General features: G+C 41.8%; 1 pseudogene; it reads right to left on the reverse strand.

Moving 5' to 3' along the window:
* Positions 1-797: 797 nt before the first annotated feature.
* LOC129137037 (large ribosomal subunit protein eL22-like) lies at positions 798-6,627 on the reverse strand (annotated as a pseudogene).
* Positions 6,628-25,189: the final 18,562 nt, after the last annotated feature.

A 25,189-nucleotide genomic window follows, 5' to 3' on the forward strand; every position in this document is an offset into this window, starting at 1 on the left:
TGAGACACTGTTCTAAAAAATAATTTGCAAATTAAAAATTAAAAATTAAAAAAATTTAAAAAGATGCCACTATCAACAAGTGTTTGGCTGGGTGCGGTGGCTCACGTCTGTAATCCCAGCACTTTGGGAGGCAGAGGCGGGTGGATCACTTGAGGTCAGGAGTTCAAGACCAGCCTGGGCAAAATGGAGAAACCCTATCTCCACTAAAAATACAGAAATTAGCCGGGCGTGGTAGCACATGCCTGTAATCCCAGCTGCTAGGGAGGCTGAGGCAGGAGAAACGCTTGAATCCAGAGGGTGGAGGTTTCAGTGAGCTGAGATCCTGCCACTGCACTCCAGCCTGGGCAGCTGAGCGAGACTGTCTCAAAAAAAAAATTAAGATAAGTGTTTGGAAATCAATTTATTTCCTTATACCAAGAGAAAGCAGCCTAAACATGTAAAGGGAAACTCCTGGGCAAAATGATAGCATGGAGCCAGTGAACCCAGTTAACAAACCTCCTCCTTCCAATATTCTCTAAAGTGACCAGTGAAATTAAAGATAGGGGAGGCTGGCATCAGTGGCAGGAAGTAGAGAAATATGCCAATCATATGCCAGGCCTCAAAGCAAGGGGGTACCCAGCTGGATCTAATAATACCTCTTACTATTTATTATTCTATTATTTGCTAAACTTCTCTGAACCCGGTATTGTGCTGAGGCTGTATATGCATTATCCTATTTAATTCTTGCATCAGTAAACCTATCAAGTAGATATTCTTATCCCCATTTAAAAAAATAAGATATATTAAATATATTTGATTCAAGGGTAGAGGGTGGCAGATCCCAGTTTGGAAGCTAGGTTGATCTGGTTCCAAAATTCATGCTCCTCAGCATGATCAGGCCTCTTGACTCTCAAGTCCTGGGAAAGGCACTAAATAAAGAATCTGGAGAAGCGTGGAGGTGAGAAAGGGACAAATGGGGTATGGAGGGAGCGCAGAGTGGCAAGCCCTGTGAAGTTAGGGGAAAACCCTCATAACCACCTGCATGAATGAAGTGCCGTAATATGCAGACGTTTCTCTTTCACTTAATGCTCCCATGACCCTGGCAGGTAGCCTCGTAATCCACACAGATTGTGATGGTACCTGCCACAGTTATGGAAGCATGTAGAGTGTGAGGCTTGCAGAAGTTAGGAGGTGGCCCAGGGCACACAGGTACTATTTAGGAATTTGGGGATTTGTTTCCCAGGCGCCTGTGTTGCCTCCACAGGCAATGCTACAGGATGTGCGCAGGTCCTCCCAGCCTGGCTGGGCCGGGGCACAAGTGGTGGGGAATCTGGCAGGGGCTTGCTCTCCCAACTCATACCCAAAGGCAAAGGGCAAAGGAAACAGGAAATAGGGGCTGGTCATCTCTCTGGGGAGAGAAGTGGGGTGAGAGGACAGCCCAGTTAAAAGAGCCTCAGTGGTTGGGAGGGCCTGAGCTGTACAAAGCCTCCTTGTCTTCTCCCTTTGGCACAAGAGAGGATTTCCAGAGATACCAGGAAGACCCATGCTGGGAGAGCTCTCAGTGAGCACTGGGCAAGGCTAGCCCATTCTCTGCACAGATGGAGAGGGGCTACAAACCCAAGGCACAGAAGTTATAGCCAGAGAAAGTGAGCCAGTGAAGTGTGAATGTGGATGTCTCTGTTGAGGGGAGGAAAAGGAGGGGGCGACTCGACAGGTTGAGATTTAAGTTTTTTTGAGGTTGGATGCAGTGGCTCACTCCTGTAATCCTAGCACTTTAGGAGGCTGAGGTGGGAGGATGGCTTGCATTCAGGAGTTCAAGACCAGCCTGGAAAACATAGCAATACCCTGGCTCTACAAAAAAATCTAAAAATTAGCCAGGTGTGGTGGCGCACCTGTAGTCCCAGCTACTCAGGAGGCTGAGGTAGAAGGATGACGAGCTCAGGAAGTCGAGGCTACAGCAAACTGTGATTACACCACTGCATGCCAGCCTGGGTGACAGAGTGAGACCCATCTCAAAAAAAGAAAAAGTAGTTTTTTGTTACTTTTTTTTTTTTTTTTGGTTCGCAAGTTTTATTCAAGAACTCATACAAAATATTCCAGATAAATGAAATTGAATCCTCATCTTCCTCCTCTTCCTCGTCCTGGTTAATTTGGAAGTAACATAACTGTTTGCTGTTAGCAGCTACGCAAACCAATCACGTAGATTATTCTTCTTCAAAAATTTTTGGTGTGATATTTCAAATATCTTTTGGAAAAAGGCACCTCAGATGCCATGGTGATCTTGCTCTTGCTCCTTTTGATGGTCACCACCCCTCCACCAAGTTTCCCAGCTTTTCAGTTCACTTTGATCCTCTTTTGCAAAAACTACTCAAAATTGGCAGCATCCATGATTCCATCTTCCACGGGGTGGGTGCAATCAAGAGTGAACTTCAGAACCTGCTTCTTTTTCTGCCCCCATTCACCACAAGCTTTTTCCCGGGTGCCACGGTGGCAGTGGAGGCAGAAAGAGAGCTGTTTCTTTTTAAATTGTTATTAATTTTATAAAGTTTCAGTAGCTTTGGGGGTACAAGTTATATTTAGTTACATGAATGAATTCTATGACGGTGAATTCTGAGATTTTAGTGCACGCACCACCCAAGTAGCGTTCATCGTACCCGATATGTAGTTTTTTATCCCACACTCCTCGCCCATCCTCCCCCTTCTGAGTTTCCAGAGTCCATTATATCACTCTGTATGTCTCTGTGTCCTCATAGCTTAGCTCTCACTTGTAAGTAAGAACATAGGGTATTTGGTTTTCCATTCCTGAGTTACTTCACTTAGGATAATGGTCTCCAACTCCATCCCAGTTGCTTCAGAAGACATTATTTTGTTCCTTTGTATGGCTGAGTATTAGTCCATGGTGTACATATACCACATTTTATCGACTCATTGGTCAGTGGGCACTTAAGGTGGTTCTGTACCTTGGGAATTATGAACTGTGCAATAGGCATACCCCTTTAATCTGCCCCCTTTCTTTTCTTTTTTTTTTTTTTTTTAGACGGAGTCTTGCTCTGTCGCCCAGGCTGGAGTGCAGTGGTGCAGTCTCGGCTCACTGCAAGCTAAGCCTCCCGAGTTCACACCATTCTCCTGCCTCAGCCTCCCGAGTAGCTGGGACTACAGGCGCCCGCCACCACGCCCAGCTAATTTTTTGTATTTTTATTAGAGACAGGTTTTCACTGTGTTAGCCAGGATGGTCTCGATCTCCTGACCTCATGATCCGCCCGCCTCGGCCTCCCAAAGTGCTGGGATTACAGGCGTGAGCCACCGCGCCCGGCTCTGCCCCCTTTCTTACATGTGGCCCTGAATCCTCCCAGGTAGGAGAAGCTGTAGGAAGACAGGGAGGTCTGCTTGGTACAGGGAGAAGCCAAGTGTAGCGTGAGGGTAGAGGTTTAATACTAAGAGTTATGCCTGGGCATGGTGGCTCACACCTGTAATCACAGCACTTCAGGAGGCCGAGGTGGGCAGATCACCTGAAATCAGGAGTTTGAGACCAGCCTGGCCAACATGGTGAAACCGCATCTCTACTAAAAATAATAATAATAATACAAAAAAATACAAAAATTAGCCAGGTGTGGTGGCACACACCTGTAATCCCAGCTACTCGGGAGGCTGAGGCACAAGAATTGCTTAAACCCAGGAAGTGGAGGTTGCAGTGAGCTGAGATTGCACCACTGCACTCCAGTCTGGGTGACAGAGCCAGACTCCATCTCAAAAATAATAACAACATTATTAACAGTTATAATACCAATAGTTATCGTTCTAACAGCCAACATTAATGATTTTGACTTCATGTCCAACCTGGTGTGAAGTATTACATAGTCTGTTTTTTTAAATTTGTAAAAATTTTATTATAGATTTATTTTTCTGATTAAAGTGTGTTTAATTTTTAATTTTTATGGGTATATAGTAGATATATCTATTTATGGGGCACAAGAGATGTTTTGATGCAGGCATACAATGTGTAATAATTACATCAGGGTAAATGGGGTATCTGTCACCTCAAGCTTTTATCATTTCTTTGTGTTACAAACATTCCAATTGTACTCTTTTAGCTACTTTTAAATGTACATAGAAAAGGTACAGTAAAAAGAAAAAGAAAAAAACATAAAATGTGCAATAAATTATTGTTGACTATAATCACCCTGTTTTGCCATCAGATAATAGATCTTATTCATTTTAACTGTATATATTTCAATAGTTTTTGGAACAGGTGGTTTTTGGTTGCATAGATAAGTTCATATATATATATATATATTTCAATAGTTTTTGGAACAGGTGGTTTTTGGTTACATAGATAAGTTCTTTTTTTTTTTTTTAATTAGACTTTAAGTTCTGGGATATATGTGCAGAATGTGCAGGTTTGTTACATAGGTATACACGTGCCATGGTGGTTTGCTGCACCCATCAACCCGTCATCTACATTAGATATTTCTTCTAATGCTGTCCCTCCCCTAGCCTCCACCCCCTGACAGGCCCCAGTGTGTGATGTTCCCCTCCCTGTGTCCCTGTGTTCTCATTGTTCAACTCCCATTTATGAGTGAGAATATGCAGCATTTGGTTTTCTGTTCTTGTGTTAGTTTGCTGAGAATTATGGTTTCCAGCTTCTTCCATGTCCCTGCAAAGGATATGAAGTTCTTTTCTTTTCTTTCTTTCTTCTTCTTTTTTTTTTTTTTTTTTTTTTGAGACAGGGTCTCACTCTGTTGCCCAGACTGGAGTGCAGTGGCACGATCTTGGCTCACCGCAACCTCCACCTCCCAGGCTCAAGCGATTCTCCTGCTTCAGCCTCCTGAGTAGCAGAGATTACAGGCATGCACTACTACCACCCAGCTAACTTTTGTATTTTTTGTAGACAGAGTTTCACCATGTTGACCAGCCTGGTCTCGAACTCCTGATCTCGAATGATCCACCCACCTTGGCCTCCCAAACTGCTGGGATTACGGGCGTGAGCCACCGTGCCCGGCCAACATGGATGAGCTATTTAGTGGCAATTTCTGAGATTTTGGTGAGCAGTGTACACTGCATTCAATGTGTGGTATTCTATCCCTCACTCCCTCCCACACTCCCTTTCCCCAGTCCCCAAGTTCATTATATCATTCCTATGCATTACATCCTCATAGCTTAGCCCCCACTTGTAATTTAGAACATATGATCTTTGGTTTTTCATTCCTGGTTACTTCACTTAGAATAATGGTCTCCACCTCCATCCAGGCTGCTGCTAATGCCATTATTTTATTCCTTTTTATGACTGAGTAGTATTCAATGGCTACATAGTCTATTTTTCAGTTAATCTTGGCTGCTACTCTATGCAATGGGTTCTGTGATTATCCCAGAGCTTAGCAATAGCAGTTTTCCAACCAGTGTCTTTTGAATTGATAAATCCACATTTAGAAGGGGAGGAAACTGGCCTAAATTGAGGGCCCAGCAAAAGAACTCAGCCACCCACAGTGCCTGGTGTCCACGTAGTCGGTTTATGTTTTAGCAGCAGGTTCACATTGCTAAGTGTCAATTCAGTTAACTGTGAAATCCATGGCTATTTCCTGAAAATGCACCAAGCTATGAATTCCCTGTGGGTTCGGTGGGTAGAAGTGGGTTGGCATTTCCCTCCAGCTCTTTGAAAATTTTCTCTGCAATGCTCTCTAGGGAGATGATCTTATTTTGGCTCCTTGAGGTGAGAGTCAGAGTAAAATATAAACTGTCTGAAGACATTGCTTGGCTGACTGTTCAGAGCATTTCCGAGTTAGTATCTCTTAGTAAGGGAGGCAAAGGAATTGAGTTCAAATCGTGACTTTGTTCTTGCTAGTGGTGTAGCTTCAGGCTGTTCACCTCCTCTCCCTGAGCCTCACCAACAAAGAGGGAGTAATAATAACATCTGTGGTCACAGAAGAATGTGAATTCTTTTGCTCCCTGCCTCTAACCTGCTTTCCTGGGCCTGTCACTATGTTTTCTTTGCTGTGTGTACTTGCAGGTTATAAGTCTCCTGAGGGCAGAGAGGGTTGTGAGTAATGCCAGCTAGGCCTGCAGAGGCCCTGGAGGAGGATCAAGGTTTCCAGGAGAGATGACTGGTGACCAAGGAAGAGCTGGCAACTAACACTGCTTCCTGAAGGTGTAAAGTAAAGGCCCCCCGACAGGGTCTTTAAACATGAGTAGGAGTTTTCTAAGCAGTGCATCCTTCATGCCATGGAGATTGATGGAGGTGTGTGGGCGGCAGGAGAATGGGCAGTAAATCTGGGGGAAATTTTGGTCAGATTATGGAGGGCCTTGAATGCCACTCTCAAAAGAGTAACCCTTCATGCTGTAGGCAGAGGTGCCAGTAGGGTTTTTGGCTGAAGAATTACACAAACCTGTCCAATTCCCTCTTTCTTTTTCTTTTTAAGTATTTTTCCTTGGAAATAATTTTGAGTTTACAAAAAGAGTACAGCAAATTCTTGTATAACCTTCACCAGCCTCCCCAAATATTAACATCTCACATAGCTACAGAATTATCAAAGCCAGGAAATGAACATTAATGCAATACTGTCTGTGAATCTACAGACTTTATTCAGTGTTGCCAGTAGCCCCACTAACGTCCTTTTTCTCCTCCAGAATGCGATCCAGGACTGCACGTGGCATTCCGCTGCCGTGTCTCAGTGGGATCCTTCCATCCAGAACGGCTCCTCCGTCTTTCTCCTCCTCTCATAATTTTGACAGTTTTAAAGCATCCAGGCTATTTTTGTCTTTCATAACCTTGACACTCTTGAAGAGTCCTGGCAATTATTTTGTAGAATGTCCTCCAACTTGTGTTTGTCTAGTGCTTTCTCACAATGAGAATGAGGTTTTGTGTTTTTGGTGAGAACACCACAGAAGCAGGTTATACCCTTTCCATGCATCACATCAGGAGGCACATGTGATATTGCTGCATCCTATTACTGGAGATGTTAACTTTGAGAGATGATGTGGCAAAGATTTCTCCATTGTAAAGTCCTATTTTTCCTTCTGAACTTAATGAATATCTTATGAGGAGCTCTCTTGGAAACTATGTAAATATCTTGTTTATCATCATACTTTCACCCACCAATTTTGGCATTCATTGGTGATTCTTGCCTGCAATATTCATTACCACTGTGTTTTCCAACAGGTGATTTTTCTACTTTCATAATTCCTTCTCCATTTATTAATTGTAATTCAGTGGTAAGGAAGAGCTGTCCCTTCTCTCCCAATTACTTATGCAATTATTTCAGTACAAACTCGTGGATATTTCGTTTATTCTACCAGTGATAATCCATGACTAACATCATTTGTTTCATTGCTCCAGTTGTCCCAGGTATGGCCAATGTGAGCATCTTTAAGTCACCCGCTGTGTTTGTTTGAAATGCCCTTATTCTATTTTGAGCACTTCCTTTCTGACATAAGATGTTCCAGGATTATTTTATAATTTCACTGACCCTGCCCTGTTCTTAATCATTTCGCCAAAGAACTCTGCTTCCTTTTTTGAGGGAATGTATTTAGAAACTAAGATCTGGGTGGTAGATGTCCTCATTGTTACTGCCATGTCACTGTGTCTAGGGCCTCTCAGCAGACAGAGTTAGGGAATATGGGTTACCAACTCTGAAACTATATTATGGGTATTCTGAGATTCAGCAAATAAGTAAATATACTGTGTTTAGTGGGAGGTAGACTTCTCACTGTCAAAGAAAGAACTACAAATAAAAAGAGAAGGGCAAAATGAACCCTGTTGTGTTAGATTAGAATCAGAAGCATCAGTATGAGCTCCTGATTTTTAATGTATACACAGATTGGCAGATATAGAAATAAATATGACTTGGCAATTCCATTCCTAGGCATATATCTAGCACAAATGCATGGTCATAAAAAAAAAACATGGACAAGAATGATCAAACTGAGTGTGGTGGTGGCTCACGTCTGTAATCCCAACACTTTGGGAGGCTGAGGCAAGCAGATTGCTTGAGTCCAGGAGTTTGAGACCAGCCTGGGTAACATGGCAAAACCCTGTCTCCACTAAAAATACAAAATTTGGTGGGTGTGGTGGTGCGTGCCTGTAGTCCCAGCTACTTGGGAGGCTGAGGTAGGAGGATGGCTTGAGCCTGGGAGTCTGAGACTGAAGGGAGCCGAGATTGTACCACTGCACTCTGGCCTGGGGAACAGAGTGAGACCCTGTAGAAAGAAAGAAAAAGAAAGAGAAAGAAAGAAAGAGAGAGACAGAGGGAGGGAGGGAGGGAGGAAGGAAGGAAGGAAAAAAAAAAAGAAAGACTGATCATAGCTGCACTATTATAATAGTCCTAAGCTGGAAATGACTCAAATTACCATTGACATCAGACTAAAGAATGAATGACTGACCACTACATGCAACGTTAGGGATGTAACTACAATTGATGAAAGACATTTTCTCAAAAAGTGCTGCATAATATCATTTATATGAAGCACAAACCAGGAAAATTAATCCATGTCACAACAACTCAGTATCAATTTCCTGCAAGAGAGACGAGGAGGGTTCTTAGCTGCTGGTAATGTTCTGTCATTTGGTCTGGGTGCTGGTTTCATGGGTGTGTTTAATTCTTAAAATGTATATACATTATCCATCAACACAAAGTTTTTTAAAATATTCATCTCCTTGCTCTAAGCCTCATTTTATCTTCATTTCAACTCAGCTGCTGCAGGGACCCCATAAAATGAATAGAATAGGACTAACCTCTAAACCTGCTCTGCTTCTCTTCCCTTCCAGAGTAGGATTGATACTTTCCTTCCAGGACTGGGACTCGTTTAATTTTCTTTTATTTCCCCTTGTTTTCTTTTTCTTTCTTTCTTTCTTTTTTTTTTTTTTTTGAGGCGGAGTCTCACTCTGTTGCCCAGGCTGGAGTGCAATAGCGATCTCGGCTCACTGCAGCCTCCATCTCCTGGGTTCAAGCGATTCTCCTGCCTCAGCCTCCTGAGTAGTTGGGACCACAGGCATGTGCCACTATGCCTGGCTAATTTTTGTATTTTTAGTAGAGACGGGGTTTCACCATGTTGGCCAGGCTGGTCTTGAACTCCTGACCTAAAATGATCCACCCACCTCGGCCTCCCAAAGTGCCAAGATTTAAGGCGTGAGCCACCGCACTTGGCTTCCCTCTTCTTTTCACAAATTTGATTTTTTTGTTGTTTTTTCCTGTCCTTTTCTTCCCTTTTTGTTTCATTTTTTTTCTTTTCTTCTTTTCCTTTCATTTCCCTTCTCTTCTTTCTTTCTTTTTCTTTTCTTTCTTCTTTATCTTTCTTTTTTTTTTTTTTTTTGGTCACGCCCAGGTCTCTTGATCCAGTCCCACCTGCTGCTGTAGGGAGGGAAGAGATTATTTTAGCCCCACCCAACTAGGAGGCTGCATAGGTGTAAGGGGAGGAAAGTGACTTGCCAGGGGCTACCCTAGGTAGGAGATGGGGCCATATTCCAGAGTTATTGAAGGTTAATACCAGCTAATGGTCTTTCAGTTACTGCCCTCCGGGTATTCGAAAACAAGGATTAAGGAAGAGAATTACACTCTAGTGCAATAGGCTTCCATCATTTGTAATGAATTAACTTCCATTATCCTCATTGTTAAAAGATACATTTATTAAAAAGGATAACATCATCAGTCTGGAGTGGCGGCTCATGCCTATAATAGCAGCATTTTGGGAGAATGAGTTGGGAAGATTGCTTAAGGCCAGGAGTTCAAGACCAGCTTGGGCAATACAGTGCAACACCCCCTATACAAAATAATAATAATAATAATAATTATCCAGGCATGGTGGCTCAAGTGTGTAGTTCTAGCTACTCAGGAGGCTGAGTTCAGAGAATCACTTGAGCCCAGGAGGTCAAGGCTGCAGTGAGCCAAGCTTGCATCACTGCACTCAAGCCTGGGTGATAGAGCAAGACCCTGTCTCAAAAAAAATAAATAAATAAAATAAAATCATGACTCTCAAACAGCAGATTATAACTGACTCAAAGGAGAAGTCAAAAAATCTACATTTATATGGAGCAAAGGAATGTTGAAACAAATGCACCAACAGAGCTCAAGCCAGCTTCTTCCAGGGTGGGAAAGGAAGTCAGCTGAACCTCCACTGGTAGGACCAAATGTACAGGTCTAGAGTCAAAAATTATTTTTCATTTCTATCAGTTATCTACATTGTACAAGCTGCAAAATAACACCCATGGAATCAAAAGCAGATAACGTGAAAGGGTGTGCTATAGGCAATATTTAATTTTCCATTGAAAGGAAATTTTTCCTACACTTTCCCTCTCTTTTGATAAAACATAACCTCATCTATTCCTGGGTAATTCAATAATAGTAACATATCAAATACACGTGTTTATTTCTGGCACCTCTCTTTTCATAAGAGGAAGTAACAAATCTTTTGTGATTTTCAATGGTATTTCTGGGAAAGCTCAGCTATCATTCCTTTTATTTTATTTTATTTCACATTTAGGAATTTTGGGAATGCAAAATCCAAAATTGTCAGGAGATTTGAACACTTAATGTAGGATCATAGGTGTCTGAGAAATAATATTTGCCTACCCATTTGTAAGGGACAATACAACATTTAAAAATAGGCCAGGCAGCCCGATGTGGTGGCTCACGCCTGTAATCCCAGCAGTCTTGGGGGCCAAGGCGGGTGGATCACTAGGTCAGGAGTTCAAGGCCATCCTGGCCAATATGGTGAAACCCCGTCTCTACTAAAAGTACAAAAATTAGCCGGGCATGGCACGCCTGTAGTCCCAACTATTTAGGAGGCTGAGACAGAAGAATTGCTTGAACCCAGCAGGCAGCAGTGAGCCGAGATCATGCCACCGCACTCCAGCCTGGGCAACAGAGGGAGACGCCATCTCAAAAAATAAATTAATTAATTTAATTAAATTAAATAGGCGGGGCACAGTGGCTGACTCCTGTAATCCCAGCACTTTGGGAGGCCGAGGCAGGTGGATCACCTGAGGTCAGGGGTTCAAGACCAGCCTGGCCAACATTGTGAAACCCCTCCGTCTCTACTAAAAATACAAAAAATTAGCTGGGCGTGCTGGCGGGCACCTATAATCCCAGCTACTCAGAAGGCTGAGGCAGGAGAATCGCTTGAATCCAGGAGGCTGAGGTTGCAGTGAGCAGAGATCATGTCACTGCACTCCAGCCTGAGCAACAAGAGTGAAACTCTGTCTCAAAAAAAAAAAAGAAGAAAAACCCAAATAAATTAAAATAAATTAAAATAAAAATAAAGATAGAAAATAATATGATTGTATAGAACTTTAGCCCTCTCCTAAAAAACAAATGTTGTTTCTTTAAATAATCAAGGGCATAATAAAATCAACATGAAAATCAAAAAATTATTCTGGTAAAACACTGAATCTTTGCTATCTAGGTAGATTTACATAGAAAAAAAAGAATAACCCTTCATAGTATAGGTGAAGATGGCAAACAGTAAACCAGGGAAACAAGGCTGGGAATATTAAACAAATTTTTAAAAGAATTTTAGTAAATTTAATACTGTTAAAATGCATATGATGTATTTTATATGCATTATATAGTGTAAACTATTATATATTATATATATTTTATATGATAAAGTGTATGTTGTTATAAAAGCAAACTTTTATAAGACCTTAAACACATTTCATAGTGTTTAACATATTTCAGACTGAAATATCATATATATATAAATATAAATATACATATATATAAATACCAGCCTGGCCACCATGGTGAATCCTCATCTCTACTAAAAATACAAAAATTAGCTGGGTATGGTGGTGCATGCCTGTAATCCCAGCTACTCAGGGGGCTGAAGCAGGAGAATTGTTTGAACAGAAGTGGAGTTTGCAATGAACCGAGATCATGCCACTGCACTCCAACCTGGGCAAGAGAGCTAGACTCCATCTCAAAAAAAAAAAAAAATTCATGTCAGCATGCTCTTTTGCATTCTGCAGTAAACTCACCCGTGACTTTAGGACCAATCTCAAGGGGCCCATGAGGTCAGAACTAATTTCATAATGCTGCTGAGGTGCATTTATTGTACTTCATTCATTGTTGCTATTTTTTAATGAATCATTAAATAAGCTTTCTTAAAAGTTATGTTTTATAGCGTCCAGGCATGGTGGTTCATGCCTGTAATCCCAGTGCTTTGGGAGGCCCACGTGGGTGGATCAGTTGAGGTCAGGAGTTCCAAGATCAGCCTGGTCAACATGGTGAAACCCTATCTCTAATAAAAATACAAAAATTAGGCAGGTGTGGTGGCAGGTGCCTGTAGTCCCAGCTACCCAGTAGACTGAGGCACGAGAAAAGCTTGGACAGGGGAGATCTCTAGTTCAGTGAGCCAAGATCACACCACTGGACTCCAGCCTCAGTGACAGAGTGAGATGCCATCTCAAAGAAAAAAAAATTATGTTTTATAGGTATGTGGTGAGAAGAATGAAAAAATTTCATTTATGAAATTTATGTTGAAATGTTTAACAGTAAATACTAATAGCTATAGTACACAAAAAAAGTTCTTTGGTGTCCTCATTATGTTGGAGGTGTGTAAAGAGGTTTCACCAAGCAAACCAACTAAAAACAAACTCCCAAACCCCCTGCCCCAAACCTAATCTGAGTACTGCAGCTTTAAGACAAAACCACAGTACTTTATTTTCCTCAAAAAACAGAAGTATACCCAGGGGCAGTGGCTCACGCCTGTATTCCCAACACTTTGGGAGGCCAAGGTGGGTGCATCACCTGAGGTCAGAAGTACTAGACCAGCCTGGCCAACATGGTGAAACCCCATCTTTACTAAAAATTAGCCCTGTGTGGTGGTGGGCACCTGTAATCTCAGCTACTAGGAAGGCTGAGAGAGGAGAATCGCTTGAACCCGGGAGGCAGAGGTTTCAGTGAGCTGAGATCACGCCACTGCACTCCAGCCTTAAAAAAAAAAAAAAAAAAAAAAACACACATACACAGTTGTATTTCTCTGAAACTACTGCTCCAAAGCATAGTGTCAATCGCTCACATTAATGATAACTTTTAAGTAAAGCAAATTCTATTTCATAGAGAACACAGGAAGTTGGACATTTGTAACTGTGACTGTCACTTAACATATAGCAGACAAGCAAAGCTCGTGAATGCACGTGACACAACTCTCTGCAGCCATATGAATCCCTTATGGTATAACTTCTCCAAGTGGCAAAAAGAAACACGTTCATTAACAGATCCAAAGATGTGAGCTCTTCGTAGCATATAAAAAAAGAAGCAAGGGCCAGGCCGGTGGCTCATGCCTGTAATCCCAGCACTTTGGGAGGCCAAGGCGGGTGGATCACTTGAGGTCAGGAGTTGGACACCAGCCAGGGCAACATGGCAAAACCCTGTCTCCACTAAAAATACAAAAATTAGCCAGGTGTGGTGGCACACGCCTGTAATCCCAGCTACTCGGGGGGCTGAGGCAGGAGAATTGCTTGAACCCAGGAGGTGGAGGTTGGAGTGAGCTGAGATTGCACCACTGCACTCTAGCCTGGTCAACAGAGCAAGACTCTGTCTCAAAAAATAAAAATAGGCCAGGTGCAATGGCTCATGCCTGTAATCCCAGCACTTTGGGAGGCCGAGGCAACCGGATCACCCAAGGTCAGGAGTTCGAGACCAGCCTGGTCAACATGGCGAAACCCTGTCTTTACTAAAAATACAAAATTAGCCTGGTGTGGTGGCAGGTGCCTGTAATCTCAGCTACTCTGGAGGCTGGGGCAGGAGAATCACTTGAACCTGGGAGGTGGAGGTTGCAGTGAGCGGAGATCATGCCATTGCACTCCAGCCTGGCCAACCAAGAGTGAAACTCCATCTCAAAGAATAATAATAATAATAAGCCTGGGCATGGTGGCTCATGCCTATAATCCCAGCTCTTAGGGAAGCAGAGGTGGGAGGACAGCTTCAGCCCAGAAGTTCAAGACCTGCCTGGGCAGTATAGCAAGACCCTGATCTCCACAAAAAGGAAAAAAAAAGTATAAAAAATAAAATAAAATAAAAATAATAAATAAATAAATAAAAATAAAGAAGCAAAAGTTTATACACTTAAATTATGCTTCATAATGCATGTTTTAGTCTTTCATTTTTCCTAGAAATTATTTATGTACCCAGCAAATATCCATCAATTAAATGAGTACAAGGTTTTGAGTTACCTAAAGATCTTTGAAATTATTCTAAAGTGGGCATACCATGAAAGATAACTTTTTTTTTAATTTTGAGATGGAGTTTCACTCTGTTGCCCAGGCTTGGAGTGCAGTGGCACAATCTCGGATCACTGCAACCTCTGCCTCCCAGGTTCAAGTGATTCTCATGTCTCAGCCTCCTGAGTAGCTGGGACTACAGGCCCACACCATCACATCCGGCAAATTTTTAAATTTTTAAATTTTTAGTAAAGACGGAATTTCATTATATTGGTCACACTGATCTCGAACTCCTGACCTCAGGTGACCTACCTACCTCACCCTCCCACAGTGCTGGGATTACAGGTGTGAGAGACCTCGCCCAGCCAAAAGATAACTTTTGAAATAAAATTCATTAGTGCAATAAATCAATTTTGGTAAACACAGATTGACGTTTACATATTTAAACATGATGTAAAAGCAATGCTAGCTTATTTTATCAGTAAATATGTATAAGTTTAGGTAAAAAATATACAAGCAGAATAAAAATGTATGCTTGCATTATACAATAATATGGGTGTACATTTCCAGAGTTCTTGTATTCATACACTGTATAAGAAGATGACAAACAATTTTGCAATGAAAAATCTTGTTCATACATTTTTGGCATGCATCAGAATATATCTGTATTCCTGAGTCAAAGGGTTTGTGCATTTATGATTTTGATTGATAATGCCAAATTGCCTTACAGAAGTGACTTTAATATATCCTCTCATCCTCGGTGTATAGAAATGCTTTTTTCCTCACACAGCTCTAACAAGCATGTCATAAAACTCTTTTTTTTTTTTTTTTGAGATGGAGTTTCACTCTTGTTGCCCAGGCTGGAGTGCAATGGCGCAATCTCAGCTCACCACAACCTCTGCCTCCCAGGTTCAAGCGATTCTCCTGTCTCAGCCTCCCGAGTAGCTGGGATTAGAGGCATGCGCCACCATGCCCGGCTAATTTTGTATTTTTAGTAGAAATGGGGTTTCTCCATGTTGGTCAGGCTGGTCTCAAACTCCCAAACTCAGATGATCCACCTGCCTTGGCCTCCCAAAGTGCTGGGATTACAGGCATGAGCCACCGCATCCAGCCATAAAACTCTTAAATATGTTCCTCAACACGATAGGTGGAAAATTGTTCCCTTAGTACAGTATTTTTTTGGTTTTTTGTTTGTTCATTAGTTTTTGTTTGTTGTTGTTTTGTTTTGGTTTGGTTTGGACGGAGTCTCACTCTATCGCCAGGCGGGAGTGCAGTGGTGCAATCTCGGCTCACTGCAACCTCCAGCTCCCGGGTTCAAGTGATTGTCCTGCCTCGGCCTCCCGAGTAACTGAAATTATAGGCACCTGGCACCATGCCCACCTAATTTTTGTGTTTTTAGTAGAAACGAGGTTCCACAATATTGGCCAGGTTGGTCTCGATCTCTTGTCCTCGTGTTCCGCCTGCCTCGGCCTCCCAAAGTGCTGGGATTATAGGCGTTAGCCATCGTGCCTGGCAACTTTTTTAATTAAAAAAAATAAAATAAAATGTCCAGAACTGTTTGTATTTCCTTTTCTGTGACCTAGATGTTTATATCCTTTACTTCTGTTTATTATTTTTGTGTTGGTAGGCTTCTTCCTATTGAATAGTGGAAGCTCTTTATGTATTAGGGAAGTTCATCTCTGCCTGTGATATGATTGCACATATTTCTTGCACATGTTTCTCCCAGTTTCATGATTGTTTTCTCAGTTTGCTTACAATAGTTTTAACACAGAACTTTTTTATATTTCTACATTGTGAGATTTGCCAATATTTCCATTAATATCCCCCTATGACCTGTGGAGAACAGAGTTTTGGGCCCCAGCTGAGTGGCAAAGGGCACAGTCCCTCAGTGTGGAAGACCCACTGCAGGTGACCTTGATGCCAACAGGCGGCGGGCCAGGGGGATGATATTGATGACAATCTTCAACTACACTTGACGATGAAGTGAGACATGGGGTCTCACTTCGACACGGTGAGAATGAATTGGCCCAGAAACCACTCATTTCTCCTTTCAGCAAACATTCTTTGTGAGGTCGCCACAGTCTTTGCCTATGTTTTACAAATGTGATTGAGAACAGATGAAAGATCTGCCCAAGGTCACACTGGATTCTAAAACCTGTTTCTAACTGTGTCATCCTCCAGAACGTGAATGTGCATCTTGGAGGATGATCCCCAACCAACATGTGATCTGAAAGTACATATTGCCCATTAAAAAAAAAAAAAAAGGCCAGGTGCGGTAGCTCATGCCTGTAATCCCGACACTTTGGGAAGCCAAGGTAGGTGGATCACTTGAGGTCAGGAGTTTGAGACCAGCCTGGCCAACATGGTGAAACCCTGTCTCTACTAAAAAATACAAAAATTAGCCGGGCATGGTGGCAGGCCCTTGTAATCCCAGCTACTCGGGAGGCTGAAGCAGGAGAATCACTTGAACCTGGGAGGTGGAGGTTGTAGTGAGTCAAGATGGCACTACTACACTCCAGCCTGGGTAACAGAGTGAAACTCCGTGTCCAGATAATAATAATAATAATAATAGCTTATGTGGGGAATGCGGTTGCTTGTTTCTGACTGAGGTATAAGTTCATTTGTAATGCAGTGTTGAAATGATTGCTTCTCCTAAAAGCAGATCTTGAGAAAAAAAAAAAAAAGAAAGAAACAGTTGTTGAATTCTCAGTGCTGTCTGATGGTGAGTTCCCAGCAGGCCAGATAAGCAGAGAGGACTGCGGAGGGAATTCTGCTGGGTGACAGCTGGGGCAAAGGTTAATATGTAATTGGGGGTCAATGTTAGTGGGGAAACTTGCTTCAAAGGAGCACAAGTGTGGATTCAGGACCAACAAGAGATGAGTTTCGTGTGACACAGGAGTGAGGTTAGATTAGAATTTTTAGAATATCATAGGCAGAGTTTCGTTTTGAATAATTGCCACTCTTGGGAATCTCCAATTTGCTGTAGTTGATGCATAGGCCTTGATTAAAAAGAGATATATTCAGAACAGAAAACTGAGGGACTGTCACATGTAAGCGACTGCAGTAATGTGATTTAGTTAAAAACAAAACAGAAGGCCGAGGCGGGTGGATCACAAGGTCAGGAGATCGAGACCACGGTGAAACCCCATCTCTACTAAAAATACAAAAAATTAGTCGGGCGCGGTGGCGGGCGCCTGTAGTCCCAGCTACTCAGGAGGCTGAGGGAGGAGAATGGCGAGAACCTGGGAGGCGGAGCTTGAAAAAAAAAAAAAAAAAAAAAAAACCAGAACATCAAGCACTGGCCTGGAAGTGAGGACTCCAGGCAGATGTTTCCCAGCTGTGCCACTTGTTTGTTCTGTGACGTTGGGTAGGTAGCTTGCCGTTTCTAGGTGTTAGTTTTTCACCTTCTGTAAAATAAGACTGCCGGTGAAGGGCTCAGAGCATTTGCAGCCCAAGCAGCGGAAAGCAGCCTCTTTCTGCTGCAGGCCGTGGGAAAGTGGCCTTGTTGGCAAGCCTGCCGTCTGCATTCCATGCTTAATTTCCTGCCTCGGAGGGAGATGGACAGGAGGCAGGCACGTCACCTTGCACCCAGATTCCAGGCCAGTGGGAAGACATGCCCATCCCAGAACCCCGAGGCTGCTGACAGAATTGGGTGGTGATTAGGACTTGCTGGGGGCCACAGCAATCTGATTTCCAATCTCCATCTCTCTCTAGCTGTGAGCTCTCTGGTTAGTGCTGCCCCTGATATGAGTAGCCTCTGCACAATGGGGATAGTACCCACTCCCCATGCAGTTACCGAAAATATCAAATGAGATGTGTGTAAATGCTTAGAGCAGTGCTGGGCACATATTACATACTCAGTGCTATTTTTTATTATTGGCTTAATTATTTAAATCAAATATTAACCTCCTACCTAATGTAGGAATTCTCTCTACAGCGTATCAGACAACTGGCTATTCTCACTCTGCTTGAATGCTTCCGGTGACAGGGGACTCACTACTTCTCCCAGTAAATTGTTTCACTAGTAGATAGTGCTTCCGGAATTTTATGGAATTTTAAAGCTGAGAGGAACGTTATAAATCAAGTGTAACTGCCTCACAAGAAAACCCAAGTTCAAGAGGTGAAATGAGGCCGGGCACGGTGGCTCACTCCTGTAATCCCAGCACTTTGGGAGGCTGAAGCAGGTGGATCACCTGAGGTCAGGAGTTCGAGACCAGCCTGGGCAACATGGTAAAACCCTGTCTCTACTAAAAATACAAAAGTTAACCAGGCATGGTGGTGCATGCCTGTAATCCCAGCCACTTGGAGGCTGAGGCATGAGAATCACTTGAACTCAGGAGGTGGAGTTTGCTGTGAGCCAAGATTGCATCACTGCACTCCAGCCTGGACAACAGATCAAGACTCTGTCTCAAAAAATAAATAAATAAATAAATAAAATTCTACCTTCAAAATTACTGTCTCCTAATACTTTATAACTACTATGTAGTTTGAAGATGATCTGTTTTCTCTCTGGAAGCTTTTAGAGCTTTCTCCTTGTCTTTTATTATTATTATTATTATTATTATTTTGAGAGAGGGTCTCACTCTATGGCCCATGTTGGAGTGCAGCGGTGCATGATCACAGCTCACTGCAGCCTTGACCTCCTGGGCTAAAGTGATCCTCCTGCCTGAGCCTCCCCAGTAGCTAGGACTACAGGCAAGTGTCACCATGACTAGCTAATTTTTTTTTTAATATTTTGTAAAGATAGATAGGGTCTCAAAATGTTGTTCAGGCTTGTCTCGAACTCCTGGCCTCAAGTGATCCTCCCGCTTTGGCCTTGCAAAGTGTTGGGATTACAGGCATAAGCCACTGTGCCCAGTCTCCTCATTATTTTTATTTATTTTTTACTTAATATTTTTAAATTTTATAGTTGTACCTAGGAATTGATTTTTCCTTATCTCTTGTTAGCTCTTCTTTATAAGTCCTTTCAAATAAGGTCATTTTTTTGGAAATGTATCTCCATTATTTGTTCAAGTATTTCCTCCACTCTATTTTTACTTCTTACGCCACCTGAATTTATTGCTCAGGTGTTCGCACTTTTATGTTTATCATCCACATTTCCAAGCTTTTCTTCTCTATTTCTTATGTTTTAGTCTTATTGTGAGACCGCCACAATCATGTGTTCATATATTCTTTCTTCAACTATATCCATTCTATTTCATTTGTCAAATTTGATTAATTTCCATTTATCAAATTCTTTGTTTTAACTATTTTATTTTTCCTACCTAATATTTTCACTTAGTTTTTTTTATGATATCTTGTTCTTGCTGCATATTGCTAACATTTTCTCTTGTCTCCTATTTAAGGAGCATTATTAGATTTTGGGACCTTCTGCTTCAACATGTGTGATCAGATGATACGTGCTGCTTGTGTAGACTTTTCCTCCTCAACTGTCCAGTTATTTGGCTGTGGGCTCATTTTCCTTTGGGAAAATGTTTGGTCATACGTACTGGGAGGGGCCAAGGCCAGCCTCATCTGTGTTGGTCCTGGCCATGTGAGGACTGAGAATCCAGGGATCACAAACCCCTTAGTGAATCCCTGTCTGAGGCCAATCCACTAGTCACTCCTTTGGCTGGAGTTTTCACTTTTGAACCCTTAGGAGGAAATAAGATAATCTACAGTCCTGGCAATTTGGTTGGAAGTACCGTGAAGGAACTACCCGAGGGCTGTCTGTGTCTATTTTTGTGAATTCTCTCCCATGCCCCCGCAGAGTCTGTGTTGCTGATATGAGTGGACAATGCTCCGGGCACTGTTAACTGTCATGCTGAAGGAGTCAGGCTGATGACTGTCTCTCTGAAGGCAACTTGAGGGAACAAGAGCAGAATGTAAAGGCTGCCCAACCAGTTCTTCATGATGCCCAGGCTACACCCCCACACTAATTTCAGTAGTCTTCAGTCTCGGAGAGGGTAGTGAGAAATTCCTTAATTTCCGTGCTTAGTGTTAGGAATCCATGTGTCTCTCTCCTGTCCTTCCACTGTCTGTTTAGGGTTGATTTTGAAGATCTTGGCAGGGATTCTCTACCATGTAGTATCTTATTTATGTATTTATATAGAATGAATGAATGAGGTGGTGTGTTATTGTCTTTTTCTTTTCCTTTTTTTTTTTAAACAGGATGTCACTCTGTGGCCCAGGCTGGAGAGCAGTGGCATAATCACGGCTCACTGCAGCCCAGACATCTCTGCGCTCAGGTGATCCTCCCACTTCAGCCTCCCCAGTAGCAGGGATCACAGACATGTGCCACCACGCCTGGCTAATTTTTTGTAGAGACTGGGTCTGGCCATGTTGCCCCAGGCTGTTCTTGAACTCCTGGGCTCAAGCCATCCTCCTGCCTCAGCTTCCTGAAGTGCTGGGATTACAGGTGTGAGCCACTGTGCCTGGCCAGTATCTTCATGTTTATAATATTTTATAGTATCTTCAACTATAAAATGGGGATAATGGTCACCTCAAACAGCAGTTGTGGATTTTGGATATTTTATATCAGTTTACAGAACAAAATAAATATTTGAAAAGTATTGAGTTTTTTTTTTACTTTGAAAAGACCTAATGCCTAATTTTTCTTCTCCGGGAGGGAGGAGTGTGTGGATAGGTCAGTTGGCTGATTCCATCAGCATTTTCAGCCCTGGAACAACGCTCTTTGCCGGATTGTGTTATGACTCCAAACACTATTGACATTAACTACTAACCTCCCAGGACAGTGCCTAGCAGTTTTCCTTATTGACGGTGTTGGTACATATAGAAACCAACCCTAAGCCTCAGAAATCAAGGCTGAACCATGTGATTTCTAGTTCTAAATTTTCTCTATTTTGCTACTCAAAGTGGTCTATCCATCCATGTGGTCAAGTTTGAGGAGCACAGGCTGCAATGTCGGCAATCACAAACCTTCCAGGAAAACTGTACTCGTGCTTTAAGTGTTATAGTTTACAAAGTTTCTTTCTTTCTCTGCTTTATTTTCCCTCCCTCCCTCCCTTCCTTCCTTCCTTCTTTCCTTCCTTCCTCCTTCCCTCCTTTCTCTTTCTCTGTCTCTTTCTCTTTCTTTCTTTTCTTTCTTTCTTCTTTCTTTCTTTTTTCTTTCTCTGTCTTTCCTTCCCTCCCTCCACCCTCCCTCCTTCTCTCCTCTCTTCTCTTCTTTTCTCTTCTCTTCTTTTTCTTTTCTTTCTCTCCCTCCACCTCCAGGGTTCAAGCGATTCTCCTGCCTCAGCCTCCCAAGGAGCTGGGATTACAAGCAGGCACCACCATGCCTGGCTAATTTTTGTATTTTTAGTACAGACAGGGTTTCACCATGTTGGCCAGGTTGGTCTCAAACTCCTGACCTCAAGTGATCCGCCTCCCCTGACCTCCCAAAGTGCCATACAAATTTTAGGATCTTTTTTTAATTTTTGAGAAAAAATATCGTCGGAATTATTACTATTATTATTTTGAGATGGAGTTTCGCTCTTGTTGCCCAGGCTGGAGTGCAATGGCGCCATCTCGGCTCACCACAACCTCTGCCTCCTGGGTTCAAGCGATTCTCCTGCCTCAGCCTCCTGAGTAGCTGGGATTACAGGCATGGGCCACCGCGTTTGGCTGATTTTGTATTTTTAGTAGAGATGGGGTTTCTCCATGTCGGTCAGACTGGTCCCGAACTCCTGACCTCAGTTGATCCACCCGCCTCGGCCTCCCGAAATGCTGGGATTACAGGCGTGAGCCACTGCACACTGCTCTATCATTGGAATTATGATGGGGATGGCATTGAATCTGTAGATTGCTTTGGGTAGTATGGATATTTAAACAATGTTAAATCTTTCAATACATGAACATGGCATGACTTCCCATTTATTTGCATCTTCAGTTCCTTTCATCAATGTTTTAGAGTTTTCAGTGTAGAGATCTTTCACTTCCTTGGTTAAATGTACTCCTAGGTATTTAACTTCTTTTTAACTACTATAAATGGGATTGCTTGCTTGCTTTCTTTTTTTTTTTTTTTTTGATAACTTGTTGTTAGTGTATGAAAATGCTACTGATTTTTGCATTTTGACTTTGCATCTTGCAACTTTACTGAATTTGTCTATTAGTTCTAACAGGTTTGGGGTGGTATTTCAATTATTTTAATGATGAAACCAAGGTCCGGAAAGGTGACAAACTTGTCTAAAATCCTGTGGCTAGAGCCAGGTTAAATCCCATCTTCAATCTCAACTAGTAGGGTAATACTTTCTGATTTTTAAGTGTGTCAAATGTATCACCAGTATGCATGGTGATTTTAGGTAATAATTATCCTTTCTTTTCATATGTATTAGAAAAAATATAATGAACAAACCGAGTCTGGAATTTCATAGTTATTCTTGTTTAGGAAATTTTTTTTTAAGTGAATTTCTGGCCAGGTGCAGTGGCTCATGCCTGTAATCCGAGCACTTTGGGAGGCTGAGGCCAGCAGATCATTTGAGGTCAGGAGTTTGAGACCAGCCTGGCCAACATGGTGAAAACCCATCTCTACTAAAAATATAAAAATTAGCCGGGCATGGTGGTGGGCGCCTGTAATCCCAGCTGCTTGGGAGGCTGAAGCAGGAGAATTGCTTGAACCTGGGAGGTGGAGATTGCAGTGAGCCAAGATTGCACCACTGCACTCTAGCCTGGGAAACAGAGTGAGACTGAGTCTCAAAAAAAAAAAAAAGTGAATTGCTTGAAATCATAAATAATACATTCAGATACATTGTAGACATAATTAAAGTTGTGGAGGTGACCCCTATGTGCTTGAGATTTAGGTAACTCTTCCCTACCTTACATTATAGATGCCATTCCTCTCATTTGTAACAATGTTAAGATTTCTTCAATTTCATCCTGTGCAATGTATTAATACAAGGAAAAAGTAAGTAAAAGTTCATTCATGAATATTTTCCTGAACAGCATTTTTGTTTCTTTCTTACTGTTAAAAATTACTTTTCCATTTCCCACACCAGTGTAACTGAACAGTATTCATTGTATACCAGAAGTATTTCCCTTAATCCAACATAATGACTTACTACAAATAGAAATTAGGCAATTGATTTACTTAATCCTTCATAAAAACTTAGAAGCCATCTTAAAATGCTTCGCAGAATTTGCAAATACAGTATTTTGAGTAGGATTTTCAAATGTTTACTGTGGAATCAGAGCACAAATCTCCTCTCCAAGAAGAGAAATGTGAACATTAAAGACGCCTATTGTCCAGCGTGGATGAAAACGGAAACATAATTCACAATTTGTTGTGGACAAGGAGCTTCACAGAGAGAATGTTTCCATTGTCTTAAAGTGTATTACTCAGCTACCCTACTAGCATTTTTTTTTACTGTGCTGACAAGAAATGGAAGGAAAAATATTCACAACCCAGGTTGCTAAACTAAGAGATTTAATTAATGAGACTCCAGAAAGGGCCCTAGCAAGCTAAAAATGTGATTGCACTGTGCTCTCTGACCTCAGTTGCAGGTTCTTTGACTTCTCTTTCGTGTTCTCAGACCCTCAGTGTAAAGATATAAGGGCTCTCTGAGATTGGTCTTTTAAGAAAGTTTTCTTAATTTAATTCACATTTCCCTTAATGATTCTACCAAGACCCAGGCAGATGTAAAAATCTCTTTGTGAGTATACTGTCTCCTGCCTTAGGAAAAAATGTTACTTCTGATACTTGAAAATTTTCACAATTTACCTGTTTTGGTCACTCGAGGCTGCCCTATCACAGAGGACTTCCACTTGTCAAGAACTTCTATTCTGTTTCTACATGGTAATAAAATCTACTCTACATATAAATGTTTGCAAGAACTGAAAAACCTTTCCAGGGCTGCAGAGCCAACTGTGGTAAACAAGCAGCAAGAATCTAATTTCTGAACTAAGAGAATAAGCCGTATATTCTGAATGGAAAACTACAGGTTGTAAAAAGTTAACAATGAACATGAATGTTGGCCTCAAAGAGATACTATTTTATTTATATATCCCTAAGGAAAAAACGTTCTATTTTTCTTGTTAAAATATTATTATGTAACAAGAACTACAAGCACCTTTCAAAGAAGAGTTGAACCTCACTTCGTAATCAAATAAATACAAGTTAAAATGGCTAGATACCCTTTTTAATCTACCAAAATAGCAAAGGGTTTTTGCCCCCCATCATCAAAAATGGCCCTTTTTTTCTTCTTTTTTTTCTTGAGACAGACTCTCACTTTGTCACCCAGGCTGGAGTGCAGTGGTGCAATCTCGGTTCACTGCAATCTCTGCCTCCCAGGTTCAAGCAATTCTCCTGCCTCAGCCTCCCAAGTAGCTGGGATTACAGGCGTGCGCCACCATGCCTGGCTAATTCTTGTGTTTTTAGTAGAGACGGGGTTTTATAAAGTTGGCCAGGCTTGTCTCGAACTCCTGACCTCAGGTGATCTGCCCACCTTGGCCTCCCAAAGTGCTCGGATTACAGGTGTGAGCCTGGCCAGAAATGGCACTTTCATAGAATGGTAGTGGAAATGTAAAATGCTAAAACCCTACTGAAAAGCAATTTTGCAGTAAGTATCAAGAGCTTTATAACTGTTCTTTCACTCAGTAATTCTACATCCATGGATTTACCCTAAGGAAGAAAATAAGAAATACATAAAATGGTTAAAGAGTAAATATGCATTGTTAGAAGGTTAAATAATTATGGGATATATAATTACAGGAGTCCTTTGCAAACTTTAAAATTATTTACCAAGATATTTTAAAAACATGGGAAACTATTTCATATTATGATTATGGCACTTATAAAGTCAAACATGTAGTCCAATCTTATCTCTAGTGAAAAGGAATTCACCAAAAAAGTATTTACTGTATTTTTTAAAACATGGGATTTAAGAGACTTCATATGAATAGCTTGACTGTGCATTGAAATTCTTATTTAGGGCCTAACACAGAGGAGGAAGTGTTTGCTAAATGTTGATTTCCTGCTACCTGTTTTTTTCCTCCAAGATCGCTTCTGTATGTGTCTGGGGTCCAGAAGAGTCCAGAATATGAATATGAATGAACGTGTTAATTTTTTAATTCAGTAAGCAACAA

The sequence above is a fragment of the Pan troglodytes genome, chromosome 15, assembly GCF_028858775.2.
Source record: "Pan troglodytes isolate AG18354 chromosome 15, NHGRI_mPanTro3-v2.0_pri, whole genome shotgun sequence".
Taxonomy (NCBI): Eukaryota; Metazoa; Chordata; class Mammalia; order Primates; family Hominidae; genus Pan; species Pan troglodytes.